We start from the raw sequence: 21,854 nt of genomic DNA, 5'->3' as shown, positions 1-21,854 counted from the left end.
ATCCTACCCTGAACTTGGCCTGGCCCTGCTTAGACATCACAACAGCTGCCGCCAGCACAGACTTGAGGAAAGGCAGTGGCCTCTGCCTCCCAGACCGACCAGAATCCCCACCCCCACCCCACCCCACTGTGAATCTGAGCTGTCTGGGATGAAATGAATTCGGCGTAATTACAAGGACCCACTGAACGCATTCCCGTGGTGGGAACCCTCAAAAGGAGTTGCCTTGTCCACTTAAAATTCTTGGGAGCACTGAGAAGAGTCGCTCGGAAAGGGAGAGAAATGGACTTTAAAGGGTGATGTCAGGGCTTCACCATGTGCTTTTGGCTGGTCAGACTCGGGGTAAGGATTTGGAGGCGCTGTGGGAGTATCCGTTCGCTACTCTCCCCTAATCCTCTCAAATCGCCAGGCTCTACAGCTGTTGGTGCACCAGATAAACTATTTGTTCAATTATTCTTGGCCGGGATAGGGCGGCTGGCCTCAAAGGCTATGGGCTTCATAATTCCGGCTACTTCAATCAGCCAGGCCCTCCCCGGGGCTGCCCACCGGAGAGAGTGCCTGTTTGAAGCCAGGGTGCTGGGCTAGTCTTCTTTCCACCCTTTTCATCTCCACGCAGACGGCGGGGCGCGGATACCTCCCGGCGGACCCCGGCAGGGAGCAGCATCAGCCGTGGGCCCCGTGCCAATGAACAGAATCAAGGCGATAAAATAATTACAAATGAAAGGGAGATTAGCGGGCACTGTGGAGACAAATGCTTCCAAAATGGTTCTAGAAATCTCCTTGGTGTGTTCTCAAAGGGGACTTCGCTGCAGCTGCCGTCTCCATGGCAATCAGGCAGCAGATGCTGGGCTGGGAGCACTCTGGACACTTGTCAGAGCCACCCAACACCAGCCCGGGAGGGAGATGTAGGCTGGTCACCTTGGCATCGCGGAAATGCACAATTGTATTTTCCCCAAATTTAGTGCCCCTCCCCTTCTCTCAGCCTCTGCAGAGTCCCACTAAGTGGATGGCAGCTGAGGAGAGACTGGTCCTGTCTGGCAGTTGCTCTGAGAAATACTGAGGGGGGGGGAGGGGGAGGTGAAGTCTCACATGGCTAAAAAGTCCTTTGCAGCCAAAATGTCCTCTCACCACTCAGTTCATTTTCCCTGCAAACTTGGATTCAGTGTCTTGGGAGACTACATCAACACTGACAAACGACTTGGGATAACTCTCGCTTTACAGCCTACTGCTTCCATGGCTTCACGCAGATCTCCTCCAATAAGCAAAATCTAAGCTAACGGGATTGACAGTTGTGAAAGCTGACTCAGCACCAGCTGCACGCTGCAGCAAGGACTCCAGAACGTCTCAGAGGGCCTCTCCACCTAGTGTGACACACAGTCTAAAGCAAGGCCCAGCAGAGACTGCAGGATATCTTCCCCGGAGCTGGTGGCCAGGTACCTCAGCAGTAGTACAAGCTAGGGATGTGAGCGAGTGTCTTCTAAATCCGCAGCCAGTGGATAGTGGGGTACTGAGTACCCCAACTCAAAATTCCAAAATATGAAATGCTCTGTAGTCCAAAACTTGAACATCAACATGACACCCCAAGTGGAAAATCCTACTCCTGACCACATGTGTTCTTAGCAGGACAGTTCCAGCATTCATCCACAAAGAATGCTTAAACTGTATGAACTATGCTAATGCCTGGCATTATTATATAGTGACTACAGAAGAGCGGACAATGGAAATGAGTAGAAAGGATCTCCTTCCCTCCCACATTTGAGACCCCAGCACTGCCTCCAAGTGGTTTAGAGTCTGGTTGAGAAGGTTGAAAGGACACGGCCAGGAATTACTGCAGAGTTTTAAAAAAAAAAAAATAGAGGCAGGAGCAACCAGCGAGTGTCCAGGTGGGTCTCCCAGGCCACAGCCTCCACTGAAACAGAATGTTTTTCCTGTGTGCATTTTTTGCAAAGAAAGCTTCAAAGTTCTCATGTGATGTTCAAACGGATCTGAAACAAGAATGAGAAAACAGGCTTAAAGTGAGAACCAGGGAAAGAACCAGGGAAAGCACAGGCATCCTGCTTACATAGACTCAGCCCAGTGCACACCCACTCCCAGGGAGACTGAGCAGCTCCCAAGGTCTGAGGCTTTGTCTCTAGGTTGATGACTTACTCCAACTCCCTTTATATGTGTCCACCTTTCAGATAGAACTGTGGAATACAGATAGGTAAATCAGACATAAAGATGTCTGAGTTGAACAGGTTGATCCCGAGTTATCTTTCCTCCGGGTCCCCAGCTTTGACATCCTACATCGGGTCAGAAGTTTCCTGCCTTGGGCGTTCTTGAGCCTGTGGTATGATGGGTGTCCTCGATTTTACACCCTCCCCAGTCACATCCATCCCCCAGCTGCACCCCCACCCACCTCTGCTTCCGGTGCTGTCACGTAACTGTTTCCTCCAGGTAGGACATGACCATGGCCATCCTGAGTCAGAGCATCTTGGATGACCTGCACGAGTCTCTCATGGGTTCAGAGTGGGGCTCCAAAGCCTTCCCAAGATCCTCACATACTCTGTCCCTCTCCTGGGTTACATAGGAGGCAGACAATATCTGTGGCAGAAGTCTCCTGTAAGGTAGCCTCCCAGAAACCTCCACGGGCACTCTTTAGTGGTACAGCTACACACAAGCCACACAGGAGACTCAACAGTGGTGTAGCTACCGACACATTTCTCATAGGACTTCTTGGGGCTTTGGTTCCCTTGAGTCACCCATGATCTTGTAAATAATTCCAATCAACTGATTGGTTCATTAAACTGATCTTTGCCAGTCCTTTCTTTAGTCTGTCTAAAAGGATTGTATCCTGGCAGTCAGGAGCCAAGGGATACCACAAAACCACATCGTGCCACAAACCTCACACAAGAGATTTATTGGGGTGAAGGACAGAACAGTGACTGCCTCTGACTGGAAACAGAGACAGCAGGGATCTGGGCAGAGGAGAAGGCTTTTATCGGGCTTTTGGAGCATGCTTGAAATAAGCTAATTGAAAAGCACAATATTGTTTGACCATTAATACTGAGTCATCGGAGTGAGGGTTTTCAAGGTTCAGGATCCCTGCCTCAATCCAGGAGCGAGGTGCTTTTCCCTTGACCCTGGTCAAGGGCTTGGGGTCAAGTCAAGGGCGGTATGTCCTTTCCTCTGCCTTTTTTCTCTGCACTGTCAATACCCTCTTATCTGGGGTCAACAGATGTGTCTTTACATCTTCCTAGGAAAGTCCTGGGACAGCTGTCACCCTTGGTTCCTTTCCCTCCTTCTCTTTCTCGTTCAAGTCACCTGCTTACTCATTGAGACATCCCTTTCAAAACCTACTGGTGCAGAGCTGCCAAGGACAAGGTCCAGCCACAAGAAACTCCCCCAGCTCTCAGAAGATTAGCCACCAAGTAAGGAGCCCACAGAGGCTCTGCTGTAGGTCCACACTGCACGAATGAAGCTTTGGGCTACAAGGTGTAGGTGGACTTTTCTGTCCCATCAGTCAGTTCCCAAATAACCACATAGAGACTTCCTGTTAATTATAAATGCTCTGCTGATAGCTCAGTTTGTCATTAATCAGCTCTTATTACTTAAATTAACCCGTATTTCTTATCTAAGCTCTGCTGTGTGGCTCAGTACCTTTTCTCACTACTGCAAATTTATCTCCTACTTCTCCTGCGTCTCCCTCATGACCCCTGAGACTTTTCTTCTTCCCTCTCTCTGTCTGCCAGTCCTGCCTGACCTCTACCTGTCCAGCTATTGGCCAGTCAGCTTTTTTATTAAGCCAATCACAGCGACATATATTCACACAGTGTAAAGGAATATTCCACAATAGGGGGCATCAAAATTCACTCTGCTTCGCTTGAGCCCATCTCAAAGCGAAAGCTACAGTCAGAAGAAGGAAATTCCAAGACTGGATGTGGGTGGCTCTGAGGTGCACATCCTGTAGTTGGTTCCTCCTAGATTGAAATTCTCCATCCTAAAGAGAAGCTCTTCAAGACAGAAAGTAAACATCTCAAAAAAATAGCTTCAGGGAGTCCCTGAAACTGACCAGATTCACTACCCACAGAGAGTATATAAACAGCAAAGATTGTTGAACCTCGTACTCAAACGTGCCCTGGCCTACCTAAAAGCACCTGAGGCCAGCCCAATTTGCCCAGAAGAAACAAAGACCAGCAGATCCACCTGGAAGAGGTTTAGACCAGCTGAGCTGCTGGAAAAGGTCACTTCAACCTGTTGAGCTGCCTGCAGGCTATGCAGTGTGTTCCAGGTTCCCAGCTTCTGTGAGCTGTCACCCATGCTGGGTGGCTTTGGTGATGCAGCTGTCTTTGAGTCATTTCTGCTCCTATAAGTTTATCTCACCCATACTCCTGCAAGTAACCCCAGTAATATTCACTGGCTCACCAAGTTGAACTTTGGTGGTATCAGTACTGTGGTCTGACATGGGCTCCCAATTTGGGTGAGTAACTGTGTGTGTTGTGTCTCCCCAGGGAAAGTTGTACAGCAGTGCACACTGGCAGTGTGTCTTCTGAAGAGCCAGTCCTCTTTCTCAGGTCTGGGAACACAGTGGCTAGTCACTCTCAGGCTGGCCTTGTTATAACTTCATAGACTTCTCATGAGGCAAACCAGATCAGAGGAGAGGGGTTTATTGACCTGAATTCAAGACCTCTGCAGCCATGGTCCAGAGAGTTGTGAGAGACCTAGGAATGAGACAGTCTCTGAGCCTTGCCCTCTCCCCTTACAGTTAAAAAGTCAGCGATGCCTACGCCAACATATGATCTACCTGTGGAGTACGAGACACTCCTCAGATCTCAGTGGTAGAAGTGGCGTTTTTCCGTATTGACGCAGGCATAAAAACAGTCCAGAGAGCTGTCATTGTCGGGGTGGAAAAGTCTTAAGTCAGCTCTCCATGGTCTCCCACCTTTAGGCTGCAAATCAAGTTCTGGCTTTGACGAAGCCTTCACCACCTGGCCCGGGCCTGCTCTGCTCTAAGGACTGATGTAACGTCACTTACTCCGCATGCCTTGTTCTTTAGCTTCAGCATTTGGTTTCTGGCTCCAACAACTGATCACAAGCCCTTGAGAACAGACGTCTCATCTTGGTCAGTATCTCCCTGTACCTGTCACCACAGTGGATCCTCATGCACCCAGTGGATACCAGAAACTACTTCAAAGGGAGTAGTCTAGGAGAGGGGAGTCAGAGAGGACCACCAGTTTCTGGATGGTCGAGTACTTACCTAAATGCCAAGTGCTGTTGGAAGCACCTGTGTTATTGATCTCATTTCACAACCATCTTTTGAGGTGACCTGTGTTACAAAAGAGGTGATTTAATTACAGGCATGAAGCGAACTTCCTGATGTCATGGCTCAACTCAAAGTCAAAGCCAGGATTTGAACCTGGGAAGTCTAGTACCCAGACTGCCCTCTGTCATGTGTCCTATTGCTAAAGAGGGAAAGCTGTCCCTTAGGAGTAAAAGAGAGTAGTGAGGACAGAGAAACAGAGGAAAAGAAGGTGGATGCTTACTTAAAAACAAACAAAAGCAGCATTCTTTACCCAACTCAATTCTTAGGCCCAATGGCACCTCCACTGTAAGGACAGCATGCCTGGTCCCTGAGTCCCAGCTCTGCCTCCAGTTACTAACAGGGCCACTCTGCCTGCAAGGCATCTCTCAGAGGCGTGTCCTGCCTCTGCACAAGATGGACAGAGAGCATGCATGTGCCAATGGTGACTATCCCCAGATCCGAGAGCCTGGGCTGGTGCCTGGGAATGGCCTGTTGGGTGAACCCCAGGCAAGCTGTGACCCTATCTGACAAGAGAATTCTCACTGTTCTTAGATAGGCAAATCAAGCGTCCTTGCTCGTGTCCCTCCTCACCATCATCTTGTTTGGGAACTTTGCAATGTTGACTTACACGAAGATACTTGAGGTACCAGAGTCTCAAGCCTGCAAATACAATCCAAGCCACGGAAACCGCCACTCTGCGAGAGGTGACCTGCTGGCAGATGTGGCGGGACATACCTATAATCCCAGTCCTAAGGAGGCTAAAACAGAAAGGTTATGAGTTCAAGACAAGCCTGGGCCACATAGTGAGACCCTGTCTCCAGACGAAAGTGGAGGACAGAAAGGAAGAGAAGTAGAAAGAGGATGGGGTGGAGAGGAGTTCGCAAACATAGCCCTAGAAGAACCACTGCTGGGGAAAGGAGGGTTGTTTTTATAGGTAGCAACTCTGTGTGTGTGTGTGTGTGTGTGTGTGTGTATCTATGTGTGTCTGTGTGTGTATATCTGTGTGTGTGTCTATGTGTCTGTGTGTGTGTCTATGTGTCTGTGTGTGTCTCAATGTGTCTGTGTCTGTATGTGTGTGTGTGTGAATCTCTATGTCTGTGTGTGTATCTGTGTGTGAGGGGTGTATCTGTATGTATGTGTATGTCTCTATGTGTGTCTGTATGTGTGTGTATGTGTATCTGTGTGTGTATGTTTATGTGTCTGTATGTCTGTGTGTGTATCTGTGTGTGTCTGGGTGTGTATGTCTCTATACGTGTCTGTGTCTATGTGTGTATGTGTCTGTGTGTGAATCTGTATGTGTACAATGAAAAGGCATCAGATCAATTGCTTTATACTAATACGATGTCAACACTGTTCAACTATGTGAAATGGTGTGTGGTTTAATCCTCCCTCCATCCACTCAGCAAGTACCTGTGGAGCGTGGCTGCTGTGTGCGAGCCTTTGCTCCCCAGGCTGTGTGGTGAGGACAAACACTAAGGTGAGGGAGCCCTTGAGGAGAGGAGACTTTGTCTAGCCAGGTGACAGGGAAAATGTGCAGAGTGTAAGTTTTAGATGCATGGGACAGATGTCTATAGAGGGACTCTGCAGTGGAGACATATATCTATACATGACATAACAGTTTAGCATAGCACGGCACAGCAAGGCATTCTCAGCAAACTTGCAAGGCTGGTTCTACTGCCCACATTCCATGACTGAGAAGCAGCCCCAGTGAGCACTGACACCACCCATAAGCACCTCGGGCTCCTCCCCTTCTACATCCCAGGCTGTGGCAGGGCCCACCCCAGACCCACAAGCTGTCAAGAAGTGAATCAGTGGTTATTGCATTTCCTCTCTTCCTGCCCTTTTTCTGTCTCCCTGGGTAAGGTATGTTCTAGAAGGAAATCCTATCACGTACAACCTATATCAACATGGAAGACATTCTGCCATGTGAAGTAATTTAGCCATGGAGAACAGTGTGGCTACGTGATTCCACTTACAAGACATGTCTCTCTAGCTGTCAATTCTGTGCAAGAAGAAAATAGATTGGTGGCCCCTGGAGGCTTTGGAAAAGGGAAGTAGGAACTTGCCAGCAGGTGTAAGGTTACAGTTACAGAAATAGGTAAGCTCTAGACACTTGCCACCTATAACGTCTAAGGTTTTAAGATGTGGTGTTTATGGTGTTGTGCACTCAAAACCTGTTAGGAGGTTGGGCCTCGTATTAGTGTTTTTAATCCCAAATTTAAAAAAACGGTTTTTTTTTTTAAAAAAAAAAAAAAGGAAACTTGGAGAGGTGGTGGGTGTGACATTTACCTTGACTGTGGGATGATTCACAGGTAACAAATGTCCAAACTCACAGGATTGCATGCGTTAAATATATACAATTTTTATTTCAGTTTACACTGCAATGAGCCTATTTAAAGGGTAGCATTTTCTTAGATTCTCCTCCATCCAAAATTTCCTGCAGTCCTTTTCTAGCATTCAAACGGACCAACTCTGACCCAATTCAATATGTATGATGAACTTCCCTCTTCTCTCCTGCCTTTGAGAAAAGAATGAGCTTTCCAGTCAGAACCCTGAGACATGAACAAAGGGCCTCTTCTGTACTCCCTGGCTCCCAGCTGGCGTGCTTTGAGGAAGGAGGATGCTGTCAGGATGGTTTTAGGGGAAATGTCCTGATTTTTTTTTTTTTTATGTCACAGGATTTGGCATGCGCTGAGGCCAGAGGAGCCTCCACTCTGAGGTGAGTGGATTCGTGCAGGCTGTTACTTTCGGTTATTTTTCTTATGTCATTTAGCATGTTTTCCAGGTTTATCCACCTCAGCAATGCAAGTAGTTCGTGCTAGCCCTGGATGGTGTGTTCACAGACAACTGTCTTTCACTGACTGACAAAAGTCAGGACGGAGCAGACATGCCCCGTTGATCATTGTGCCTAGCTTCTTCAGAACACCCTTCATGCCTGCTTTTCCAAGGCCTGGCACCCTCTCTCGCCTCTGAGAATGGAAAGAGCCCGAGAAGCTAGGTGACGGTACTGTTATGAAATGATCTTGAACTGGCGGTGTAGGATCAAAGACCTAGCTCAGAGGACGAGGGGGATGAAGGGATGAAATGGGTCTTCCCACTGGCTGCTGCAGGAGAGCCGAGCACAGGCTATAGAAAGTGCCTCAAGGACTAAGTTTATACTGTTAGAAAACCCTCGCTGTCTAGAGGCCCGAGAGATGAAGCTGAGAGTCCCTGTTAAAGAGTAAAGGAATGATGGTTTTCCTTTCTTGGTGATAAATCAGTCAGGATCTCGCCGCTTAATTAGCCAGGCGCAACGCAGTGCCCCCTGGTGGCCATATGAGGTGTTTCCTATTACAAAAGTATGAACGCAGCACCATCTACAGGACGGTTTGTAACGTGCAGCCTTCCAATTTGCTTCCTTTAACTTGGCACTTGTAAAACAAAACGAGAATGAAAATAAAAAGCAACTACTTAAGAATGTGTGCTCCTTGTCACACTGATGTAAACATCGGGCTTCGCACGGCCATGAGGGAAGCATGGACTCTCATCAGATTCAGGCGAAATGGGGTTGTTCGTGACCTTTTGAGCTTAATAAAGTTAATCCCTTAAAGCTTTACTTTTTCTTATCTGTAAAGAAGAGGGTACGTTGATCTTGCAGTATTAGACAAAAGTCTAAATGAAATAATGCACATGCAATAAAAATCAAAAGTAAGCTACGGAGTGGGTATAATAAATAGGCTTCAAATTACAACAAAAAATTCACCTAGAAATTGGAAGGGAGGGTGTTGTTGAAATTGCGAACTATTTCTAAAATGAGTTCTGTCAAATGAAAAACAAAAGGAACTCTGTGAGTATTTTTTAAAGTCTTTCCGCTCTCTAGAGTGATTGATTGAGTCTGACCCGCCCCCCCAAAAACTCAATCCAGCCCTGGGCACAAGGCCTGGAAGCAAGGTTCTGCCAACAGTGTCTCCGCAGCAGGAACTGAGTATCTGCCCTGTGTTAGACACTTCCGGAAGTGTCCTTATCATGGGCAAATCTAACGCTCCCCCAGAAAGCGCTTTGCCAAGAGTCTGAGAATGTCTACTTTTATACTTTCTCATGCACTTGTGAGAGCAGTCAGAAAGTCTCAACGCCGCCAGGAGCAGCGTGAGCTCCTTAGAAGGCTCTGGTGTATGGTGGAATAGTACTGAGCAAGAAAAGGGGCCAAGAGCCATGGAGAGCACAATAGGGGTGAATGTCGAATCTGACCGGGAGCGTGGGGGGGGGGGGGGATCCAGACGAAAATGCTGCGTTATCATAATGTTCTAGAACAATGAGGTCTTCTTTATGGTGGAAATCAGCACAGCTGGGGAGTGGGGGGAGGGGAGGCTGAGTACAGAGGTGTACTAGAAGTGTTGGGTGGCGAAACTGGCCTGAATTCTGGCCTGGAGGTTGGTCACACAGGTGTAAACAGGCAGCGTTTTCCTGAGTCCATTGGACCCTCTGAAAGCAGTTTTTACAATTTCAGGATATCGCAAGTTGGTTCACGTTAGAATCACAGAGTCCACCATAGTGGAAGCATTTACACCACAGAAATCGGCAAACACCGTCAAGGGGAGCTTCTTCACCCCACTAGAGAACCAAATATCTAACAAACACGTGCACAGCCCTCATTCCACTCATGGAAACTGCCAAAAGACACAAAATCTATTGTATACCATTGTATGAAAATTGTATCACAAGTAATCCTACCTCAAAAAGATGCTTCTCCCTTCCAACGTTTGCAGAACACAGCTGGTGCAGAACTGAGCAGTTACTCACAAGAGGCTGAAACAATCATTGCCGAAACTGAACAACAGAACCTAAGGAGCTGGAGGTTGAAGCTCAGAGATTGTCCTAATGTAGCTTTTGTCAACTGGACACAACCTAGAGTTATCTGAGAAGTGGGGACCACAACTGAGGGCACCTTCTAAATTAGTGATTGCTAAGGGAAGGCCCCACCTGTTGTGAGGGAGGCTATCTCTAGGCAGGTGATCTTGGAGTACAAAGAGAGCAGACTGAACAAGTCCTGGGGGGAGAGGGACAAGCCAGTCCCTCTGGAGTTCCTGCTTCATTTCCAGCCTCAAGTTCCTGCCCTGAGTTCTTTCGATAATGGACTGTAAAATGGAACTCTAAGGTGAAGTAGACGCTTTTCCTCCCCAAGTTGCTTTGGTCAGGATATTTTATCACAGCAACAGAAACCCCAACTAAGACAAAGACAGCATTTGGCCTGCCATACTGAAGACCGTAGGTTCCATCCCCAGCACTTTTTGCCCAGTCAAAATGGAGCTAAAGCAAAAAAGCAGATCAAACACACAGGTTTCTGGGGGGAGATGTAGAGCAGGAAAACACAGACTTGCTGCACAGGCCGTAGATTATTAGCCTTCCCTTGGGAAGAACCTAGGCACCATTCCAGAGCCCACCATCCGTCCTCTGTCATTTAAAAAAGAATGTTAATCATGTTTGTCTTATTCGTGGGCGTGTCTTGCCTGCCTGTGTGTTTTTGCACTTGCATGCATAGCTAGTGCCTGCAGGGGCCAGAAGAGGGCATCTGATACCCTGGGACTGGAGTTAAGAATGGCTGTGAGCTACCATGTCCGAGCTGGAAACTGAACCCCAGTCTTCTGCAAGAACAGGTAAAGAGCTAATCAAAGCTGACCCTTAAAACCAGAGTGTTCTTTTCCCAAATGGCCTACAGACCCCTAGGCAACATCAGCTTTCTCCAGAGTCTACCCTGCCTATGTGCCCTGAAGAATTTGGAAGCCAAGTTCTCAAAATATTTCTTGTCCAGCACTCCACATAGTCACCCATCAATATGAAGAAGGCATTGGTTCTTGGTACCCGAATCCGAGATGCCTGGAGTCTCTTCTGTTGATTGCATGCAAACTGTGCCTATCTTCCCATAAACTTCATCTCTGAATTACTTTAATGCTTAATCCAATGTAAATGCTATATAAATAGTTGTTATACTGCGCTATTTAGAGACTAACAGCAAGGAAAACAACCTGTACATGATCAATAGAATTTCAGTTTATTTCAAACTCTTTTAGTTCGTGGTTGATTGACTCCATGAAGACAGACCTACAGTAGCAGAGAGGACACTGACTATGTCCATATAGATGCTTTATTGATTCTGTTTCTCTGTGTGTTTTGACCTTCTATCCTGCAACCTTGTCCAACACACCAGCCTAGGGAGGTGTTTGTAGACTTCTGGTGCCCTAGTTTGCTTTAATTGTCCACGTGACACAAGCTAAATTCATCTGAGAAGAATGACTCAATAGAGGAATTACATAGATCAGAATGGCCTATGAGCACATCTATGGGGATTTGTGTGTTACAAGAAAGCTACATAAGGGACGACAAGATGGCTCAGAGGTTAAGGGCACTTGCTACTTTTACAGAGGACCTGATTTTGGTATCCAGTACCCTCACTGAGTAGCTCACACCTGCCTGTAACTTCAGTTCTGGGGGATCTGAATCTGATCTGAATCTGATGCCTCCTTCTAGCCTCTACAGGCACGAGATAAGTATTGGCATAAGAACAGACATATGAATCAATGGAATTGAATTGAAGACCCTGACATTAATCCACACACCTATGAACACCTGATTTTTGACAAAGAAGCCAAAATTGGAAAATGGGAAAAAGAAAGCATCTTCAACAAATGGTGCTGGCTGGAGGTCAATGTGTAGAAGAATGCAAATAGATCCATATCTATCACCATGCACAAAATTCAAGCCCAAATGGATCAAAGACCTCAACATAAATCCAGTTACAATGAACCTGATAGACAAGAAAGTGAAAAGCAGCCTTGAACACATTAGCACAAGAGACTACTTCCATAATATAACACTAGTAGCACAGGCACTGAGAACAACAATTAATAAATGGGACCTCCCGAAGTCAAAATGGCAGCCTACAGAAAGGGAAAAGATCTTTAACAACCCCATATCTGACAGAGAACTGATCTCCAAAATACATAAAGAACTCAAGAAACTAGACATCAAAACACCAAATAAATCAATTTTAAAAGGGGTACAAATCTAAACAGAGAATTCTCAACAGAAGAATCTCAAAGGGTTGAAAGACATTTAAGGAATTGTTCAAAATCCTCAGTCATCAAGGAAATGTAATCAATAAGAATCTGAAACATCATCTTACACCAGTCAGAATAGCTAAGATCAAAAACACTGATGACAGCTTATGCTGGAAAATATATGGAGTAAGGGGAACCCTCCTCTTGCTGGTGGGGGTGCAAACTGGTACAGCCACTTTGGAAATCAGTAGGGCAGCTTCTCAGAAAATTGGCAATCAATCTACTTCAAGACCCAGCAATACCAATCTTGGGTATATACAAAAGGCTGCTCAATCATACCACAAGGACATGTACTCAACTATATTCGTAGCAGCATTATTTGTCATAGCCAGAAACGCAGAAAGATAGACAGGGCATGTACTCACTCATGAGTGGATATTAAATGTAAAGCAAAGGATAACCATGCTGCAATCCACAGCCCCAGAGGGGCTAAGGAGCAAGGAAGATCCTAGGAAGGATGCATGGATAGCCCTAGGAAAGAGAAATAGATAAGATCTTCTGGGTAAAATGGGGGCATGGAATAGAGGGGAGAGAAGAGGGGAGGAGAACATGAGGGAAAGGGATGGTCGAGTTGGGGAGTGATGGAGAGGGACAGCAATGAAAGAGATTTCTTGATAGAGGGAGTCATTATAGGGTCAAAGAGAAACCTGGTGCTAGGGAAATTCCCAGGAATCCACAAAGATGACCCCAGTTCCCAGTTAAGACTCCTAGTAATAGTAGAGAGGGTGCCTGAACTGGACTTCTCCTAGAATCAGATTAATGACTAACCTAATTGTCATCATAGAACCCTTCATCCAGTAACTGATGGAAGCAGATGCAGAGATCCATGGTCAAGCTCTGGGAGCCCAGTTGAGGAGAGGGAGGAGAGATTATCTGAGTGGGGGAGGGAGAAGGTGTCAAGATCGTGATGGGAACCCACAAAGACAGCTGACCTGAGCTAATGGGTGCTCATGAACTCTGGACCTACAACTGGGGAACCTGCATGGGACCGACCTAGGCCCTCTGCATGTGGGTGACAGTTGTGTGACTTTGTCTGTTTGTGGTATCCCTGGCAATGGGACCAGGATCTATCCCTGCTGCATGAACTGGCTTTTGGAGCCCATTTCCTGTGGTAGGATGCAGCCTTGATGCAGCAGGGAGGGACTTGGTCTTACCTCAACTTGATATGCCAGGCTATGGTGACTCCCCATGGGACGCCTTACCCTTTCAGAGGAGTGGATGGGGGTGGGGGGAGGGGAGGTGGGAAAGAAGGAGGAGGAGGGGAGGGGAGAACTGTGGTTGTTATGTAAAATGAATAAAAAATTAAAAATTAAAAAAAAGAGGAAATAAGATATCAAACACAAGCTGAGCAAATGCAGAGCTGGGGCACTGCAAATGCAGCAGAAAGGAAGCCTTGCCTTGTCTGTAGCCTCCAGACACTCCTACCCCTTGCTGGGAACTCCACTCTCAGATTGTAACTTCAATGAGACAGAGGCTCCCCACTCCCAGAGAACGGCATGGCACCCGTGCCCAGGAGCTGTGAGTTCTGATACACAGCATAAAAAAAATGTTCCCTTGGTGCTCGCAGAAACGCTGGGCTAAGGTTTCAGTTAGGCAGGGACTCTGTAAGAAAACAGGGTGTAAAAAAAAGCCAGTGTTAACTCATGAAAGGCCTCTATCTATCTATCTATCTATCTATCTATCTATCTATCTATCTTTGGGGTTTTTAGAGACAGGGTTTCTCTGTAGCTTTGGAGCCTGTCCTGGAACTAGATCTTGTAGTCCAGGCTGGCCTCAAACTCACAAAGATCTGCCTGCCTCTGCCTCCCAAGGGCTGAGATTAAAGGCATGCACAGCCGCCGCCCAGCGAAAGATTTTTTTCTACATAGCTGTGAAGCTAAGAGAAAGGAAAGCTCGCTATCTATCTATCTATCTATCTATCTATCTATCTATCTATCTATCTCTATCTCTCTCTCCCTCTTCTGAAGAAGCAGCTTCTACCTCTCTCTCTCTCCCTTCCCTTTCTTCCTCTTCTCTTCTGTTCCCCCTTCTCTCTCCCCTTCTCCCTTCCCCTGTATAACTCCTTACTCTTACGCCATTCCCAATATCCACTAAATAAACTCTATACCCAAGCTCTCTCTGCATGGCATATCTGTCTCCCACCCGCCAGGGGACCCACGTGGCCTTGGTTCACCCACCACCACCCCTCATGGGACCAGCCTCGGGTCACCCACATCATGAGTGATAACATTAGTGCTTGGCTTGGCTAGGCTCTCTCTGCGTTTCCTCCCACCCATGGGCGGGCAGCCTGAGGCATGCAGGAACCACTTTCCAACTTCTGTACCTACTCCATCACTGCAAATGTTAAGCTCCCCTTCTCCAAGTCAGCTTTCCCTGACACTCGTCTCTGCTGATTCCCCACGGCTAAGGACTGGGATCTCGTTTCTCATCTCCTTGGACTGTTGTCCTCATCTTGGGACACTTGGAGTGGTCCTGCCTGGTCCTCAATTCCTGTGCCAACGGGCCTTGGATTGGCCTGACTGATCATGCAACCCTCGCTCTGTCTCGAAGACGTTCACCAGCAGCTAGCCTTTGGGTGTCATCTCTCATATGTCCTCTGCCATAGAGAATACAATCTGTCCAACCACCCCCCTGGGATGTCTTTTACAGACCCTAAAACCTCTAAGCTTAATGCCTTACTTGCAAATTCCTAACCTCCCTCACCTCTGCACTAACGAGTAGCCTACCAGCAGACCCCAACATGGGAGCTTTCTAATTTCTATCAGCAAACAGGCAAATGAAAAAGTTTCTATCCAGCCATGCTTAACTCTGTCCACTTTTCCTTTGGCTGGGCTGCCCCATCCACCCTTTCCCTGTCAACATTCCTTTTCTTGCTCACTTCTATTCTTTCCCTGCCATCGCATCCTGGTCCCGCAGGAACTAGCAAAACTGGCCAGATCCATAAGGTTGCTGCTCCAGTCCCAGCCCTTGCTGCCCAAGGCTGGTGGCACTGAGTAATTTTCCTATCTACTTCATGTATGAAAGAATGTGTGAATGGTGTGGCCACACAGATGTGATTCTGTTTTAAATTTATTTTCTACATGGCCTCTATGTCTCTCTTGTTATTTGCATCTGTTTAAAATTCCCACTGTGGCTCTAAAAACACGGTTTCTCCATGCAACATGTGACCACCGCCATTCTAACTAAGGGCAAGGAGAGCAGGTCAGATGACCTCACTGCATCTTGACTAAGGGCGGGGCAGGTAACAAAGTCGCCATCTTTACTGAGGTACCCCTTGCCTTGTCTTGTCTTTTACTTATGTTTTTGTCTCTAATTCCTCTTACTGACTCTGTTACATGTGTGTTTTGTGCAGTGGCATGCTTTCAATAGGGCCCACCAGAGCATCCACTTCACCCAACAACTGTTTAATGTGTGTGTGTGTATGTGTGTGTGCATGCATGTGACTTTTGAGTTAACTTTATGTGTGAACATATCTTAGCTTTAATTTTGTGTGCATATGTGTATAAAACCTAAATTCAACTGTGTATATCTGTACATGTACTTACTGCTAAAAAATGTTTTAAGTAGTCCCAGTCCTAATGAGCTCTGTTCATTGTATCTTATTCCAGGTTAAGAAAGCAATAAGTCTCAACTATTTTAAATTGGTATTTAATACAACTCTGCTTTAAAATGTATTAGATAGATAGATAGATAGATAGATATAAAAACTTAAGGTTATAAAAATCTATTTCAGATTTACAAAAGCACCCTTTCCTGTAAACTGTTCTCCACTATTGTCAGTTCTACTGTTAAGTTTGTATTGCAAACAGTTTTTTTCTTCTTTGTCTTTCACATATATAAATCTCACCTGTTAAGTCAAGCTTGGAGTCAGCTCTCCATGCAGGTTCTATAACTGATCATAACTTATCTATACCCAATAAATAGCCCTCAACTGCTCAGAGATCTGGGGAATGTGGCATTTAAATTTTTAATTATTAAAAGGATTTTCATAACAGAGAGACTGGTTGGCTCCTAACAGCAGCACCCCATTTTCTCCAAAGAAGACAGAAGACAGATGGGCACAAAACAATGTCCATCCACAATTTGCTTCATCATATGAAAGTTCTAACCACTGGGAGAAACTGCCTTTCACCTAAAATCCTCAAGATCTCCAGACAGTATGAAAAAGAAATAAATGGAATTGATGGCCTAGCTGTTCAGGGCAAGGTAGGCTTGTCTTCCTACAGATTTCCTAACCCACAGGATCTTCTAAAGCCTGGCAGGCCCTGTGCTAAAGGCAAATACAGCCCTAAAAGTCCCTGCCCTCGAGGACCATGGATGACACTGAGGAGTGGCTCTAGGTAGCCAATCGAGTAAGTTCTCTGTCGTTTTTAATCGGTAACTCAAGAAAAATTTTATCCTTCTCAAAGATCTCTGATGCAGTTTGGCAGCTGAGAGGTTTTGCCTCTTTGAAAGGACAATCTCACCAAACCAATTTCAGTATAACTTCTTACTATGTTTTAAATAAAAGGTGTTTTAAGACATACAAACGCAAGTTATTAAAGTGTGAGGACAAATGCAAGTTACCAAATTTCTCTCTCATGCTGCCATTCATAGTCTTAACATTATCAAGAAAATGCTGACAAACTATTAATCCAGCTTTAGCAGAGTGTTGCTACTACCACTGCTGCAAGATCAAGGTTTTAAATTCTCTTTGGTCATTTTTTAAAAATACTTTTTATTGTGCAAAAATATCCATCACAGTTATTTGGGCATAAATATGCTGCTGTTTATACAATGTATGTGTCTAAAACTTTTGCCTTACAAACTCAAAGAATTATTGTGAGTTCCAGGGAGCTGAATTGAAGGATTCACCTTAAACAGGTCAGATAGACCCCTCTCAATTCCCTGGTCCTGATACTATCTTCCTCTTCAATTACCAGGATCTAAAGAAAAAATAAATTTCTTCCTAAACTTAACCTTGTTCTCTGCTAGGCCAACAACCTTGCCAGTTCCACACCACAAATCCTAGACAGGAGTAAAGTGACCAGCTGCCCCAGGATGTGACCAGCACCCAGCTTTCTCAGCCCCCTGTTCAAGACTTTGATACCCACAAATAAGCAAGAAGCAATCTTGAGAACCCGATGCCCTCATCCCCTTAACCTGCCATGGCTAACTCCTTGCCCTTTTATTGTAAGAAAAAGGTGGGAATGTTGTAAAAGTAAATCTGCTGGCCTGGCCTATCGCCTGGATACCTGTCCCTTTAAGAGACAAACCCCACCCACTCCCAATCTCTCCTTTCCCACCAAGGCAAGCAGATCTCCTGCCTCCTCTCCAGCCAGCTCTTTCTCTCTGTCCATCTCTCTTCTGAAGAGGCAGCTTCTGTCTCTTTCCCTTCCCTTTCTTCCTCTTTCTTCTCTTTTGTCCCCTCCCCTGCCCTCTCCCCTTCTCTGCCCCTTCCATAACCCCTTACTCTTATGTCAATCCCAATACCCACTAAATAAACCCTATACCCTAGCTCTTTCTGCATGGTGTATCTATCTGTCTCCCACCCGCTGGGGGACCTGTGGCCCGGGGTCACCCACTGCCATCTCTGGTGGGACGTGCCTTGGATCACCCACCTCATGAATGATAACAGTTTGTAAGCTAATTCAAGTATTTTTTTAAAGGAATTTGAAAAGAGGTATCTAATATGGGTGGACAGTGCTGTTCCCAAAAGACAGGGTTACTAAATGAAACTAATATTACCATGCACAGGAAATATCCATATGAGTTATTGTGAGTTCCAGGGAGCTGAATTGAGTTCCAGAGAGGTCTCAGAGGCACCCAAAAACATGACAGGTTGTTGGCATTGTTTGTGTTTGCCCATCATAACTAGATGGTAAGACTATTACTGAAGACATCACACACTTCAGTTGCAAACCATAGAAAAATCAGTCAGGAAATCTCTCTCTTTCCTTGCTGGCCTGCTTCTATACTGCTGGAAAGTGTTGTGCAGGCTTCCTGGGGAGAGAAGACATCAATGATCTTACCCAGCACTGGATCCTTCAGGCTATAGTAATGACCTGCCAGCCAGGCGCACCCACTGGGGCACCAGTGATGTGGATGTTTGTGGAGATAGCTACCTGTTTTCTTGATTGACTAGGAGGCCTGCTCTGCAGAGGCGATTCACAACTAAGATTGTAAACAGTGCCAAAATCCAAAGCTAGAAGGACTCTTGTCTTAACCTGCAAAATAGCACTCAGATTAAATGTTCTGTCCTGTAGCCAGCCCACTCCGAAAGTGGGCCATTCCACGGAACAGAACGCTTGCCAGCATTTCTTTAGGATTAACAGACTGGTTGCAAGCTCTGTCCTCAACCTCTTTCCAGTGGTCTAAAGTCAAAGTTAAGGGAGTAGTTATTTGTTGTCCCTGTTGTTCTTTTTTAAAAAATGCTCCAAGATCCCCGCGGCAGTAGGCAGCAGAAATGCTGTAGGTCCCAAATGGTGGTAGCGGGCCATGTGGTGGCAGGCAGCAGGCCCTGGGAGCAGCCAGTCCCAGGCAGAAATGGCTGCCGTCCCAGAGCGGCGGCCCAAGCAGTGGTGGTGGTGGTGGGCCATGTGGCGGCAGATAGCGGGGGCCCTGGGAGCAGCCAGTCCCAGGCAGAGACAGCTGCTGGTCCCAGAGCAGTGGTGGCAGGCCATGTGGCAGCAGGCAGTGGGCCCCAGGCAGAGATGGCTGCATGGTGGGTGGGCAGAAGACAGAAACATGGATAGACACAACATGCAGGGTGAGGTTGAATGTTTATTCAGGGGGTTATGGAGGAGGAAGGGTGAAGGGGGGACGGGGGGGGGGGGGGGGGAGAGAGAGAGAGAAGAAAGGGACAGAAGGGGGGCAGAGAAGTGGGGAGAGAGGCAGAAGTAAAGCTGCCTCTCCGAGAGGAAGATGAAAAAGAGAGCGAGCTCAGGCCGGAAGCTGAAGATCAGCCTGCCTCAGTGGATGGGGAGGGGAATGGGTGTGGCTTGTCTCTTAAAGGGACCAAAACCATAACATTCCCTGGTCTTCCTTATAATAAAAAGCAAGTACGTCAAGGAAGCAGAATAGGAAGGGCCCAAGATGTCCGTGGGCAGGTCAGAGGTAATGAAAGTGGGCGTGGCTTGTCCCTTAAAGCCACAGGAAAGCACAACAGTCCCATTGTACTAGATTCCAACTCAAAAACGAACACAAAGGGGGCTGGAGAGATGGCTCAGAGGTTAGAAGTTCTTCCAGAGGTCCTGAGTTCAATTCCCAGCAACCACATGATGGCTCACAACCATCTGTAATGAGATCTGGTGCCTTCTTCTGGCTTGCAGGCATGGAGGCTGTACACTGTGTACATAATAAATAAATAAATCTTAAAAAAAAAAAAAACGAACACAAAGACAAAAACAACAATACAAAATGACAGACACAGACTCAAAACCGAGAGCCGTGCGGCAACAAACTGATACGAACCTGGGAAGGGAGTGGGCAATAAGGGCCACACTCCCTAGAAACTAAGATGACCTGGTCTCTCCTAGTTTCACAAATTGCCAGTGAAGCGTCCTCCACGACTGGGCCAGGGAGTGTTCCCAGACACGTCTGTCCCACTGCCTGGTCCCCTTCAAATACTAGCCCTGCGCAGGTACAATATTCCTTCAAATTTCATAAACATAAAGCACAATAACAGAAATAGACAAACATAAAACATTCAGACGAGCGCTCTTACCTCCAACCGGGTCAGGAATGGGGCTGAGGGCGACCAGCACTTCCCGGCCAACGCACCAAATGTTGGGTCCTAAAGCCCCACCAAGGAGGAGGTCGCCCCTAGAGACACTCACAACACGGTTGATGCAATAGCAAGAGGAATTTTTATTCTGCCGCGGCAGAGGTCCCCCAGCCTCGAGAGGAGAAGGATGACTGCTTTGTCTATTACAAGCTCTTTTAAAGGAAAAAAACCACAAAATCAGGGAGGGGGGAGTACAAAATCAAAGGGAAAGCCCAAAAATCATTTGTCTACTATTTTGACTAGTTCATTTAACGGTCAGCTAACTCTACTTGATCAATGTTGTAACAGTTACAAGGAGGAACCTTGATCAATGTCATGGTTACAAGGAGGAGCCTTGATCAATGTTATGGTTACAGGAAGGAGCCTTGATCAATGTTATGACGGTTACAAGGTCGTCTCACCCCAGTTCCAGGGTCCGGGTCTTTACAATGGAGATGGAAAGTACTCAAAGCTCTCGTGCACGTGTTGTTGGTTACCAGGGCCATGGTTCCCAGGAAGGGGGGTGCAGTAGTACTAAGGTGCCTCTAAGTCTTTCAGAACCAGTGCACTGGGGCCGAGACTCATAACCCACGCAGGGGAGGAGTTCAACCCCGAGTAACTGGGAGAAGGGGTTTTTTAAGGGAAGAAACCACAGCCCAGTAATCCAAAGGGGTAGGGAGGGCGTCATAGAAAATTCCAAAAATACCACTGATAATCACAAGAGGGCAACTCCCTGTTTCTCAAGATTATTCTCAAGATTACAATCTAACTTTATCTTCAGCTAATTCCTGAAACTGAAATCCTAGATTTCTGATTTTTCTGTCCTGGCTTAGATTTTTGGCTCTATTTTTTCCTGCTTTTTTTTGGGGGGGGGGGGTCTGGATTTATCCAGGTCTTTCATTAGCATTGTAAAAATGGCTAGATTAACAAAAGTTATCGACAGAGTCAATGCAATCCCCATAAACCTTCCAATGATATTTGCCACTAGGAAGAGCAACCCAAAAATATATCTGGAAAAACCGAAGCCCATGCACCGCCAAAACCATTCTCAGCAGACCGAGCACTGCTAAACGTATTAGAAATTAAACTTCAAAGCCACAGAGACCAAAACAGCATGGTACTAGTGCAGTAACAGACATGGCAATCAACAGAATAGAATAGAGGACCCAAATGTAAACCCTCATGGCTAGAGTGTCCTGGTTTTTAACAAAGATTTTAAAAATACGCCTTGAGGAAGAGACAACATCTTCAACAAATAGTGCGTGAGAACTGATGCACGAGCTCCAAATGGGTCAAAGATATTGAGGTAAAACCTGAAACTCTTAAACTGTTAGGAGAAAGAATGGGGAAAACAGTTCTAGATATAGGCACAGGAAAGGGCTTTCTCAAAAGGACTTCAGCCAGGCAAAAAGGCCGAAAATGGAACCTGTGACTTCCTAATTGAGTGAAGAGACAACCTAGAGAATGGGAGAAAAATCTTCCTACCTAACATCTGACAAAGTATTAATACCTAGAATATGTGAGGAACTCAGAAACCTAAACAAGAAAGCAAGCAACCCAGTCAACCAGTGGACTAATGAACAGGATGTTCTCCGAAGATAAAATACAGATAGATGGCCAATAGATACAGAGACGAATGTTCACTAACCTTCGGGAAGATGCAACCTTTGGGGAGCTTCTGCCTTAGCCCAGTCAGGAGGAGAATCATTAAGAAAGAAATAAGAATTGCTAGTGAGGA

Source organism: Microtus oregoni, unplaced genomic scaffold, assembly GCF_018167655.1.
Source record: "Microtus oregoni isolate MIOR12 unplaced genomic scaffold, Mior012 000008F_ref0000371, whole genome shotgun sequence".
Lineage (NCBI taxonomy): Eukaryota > Metazoa > Chordata > Mammalia > Rodentia > Cricetidae > Microtus > Microtus oregoni.
The sequence above is the reverse complement of the archived record's forward strand: the minus strand, read 5'-3'. Positions refer to the sequence as shown.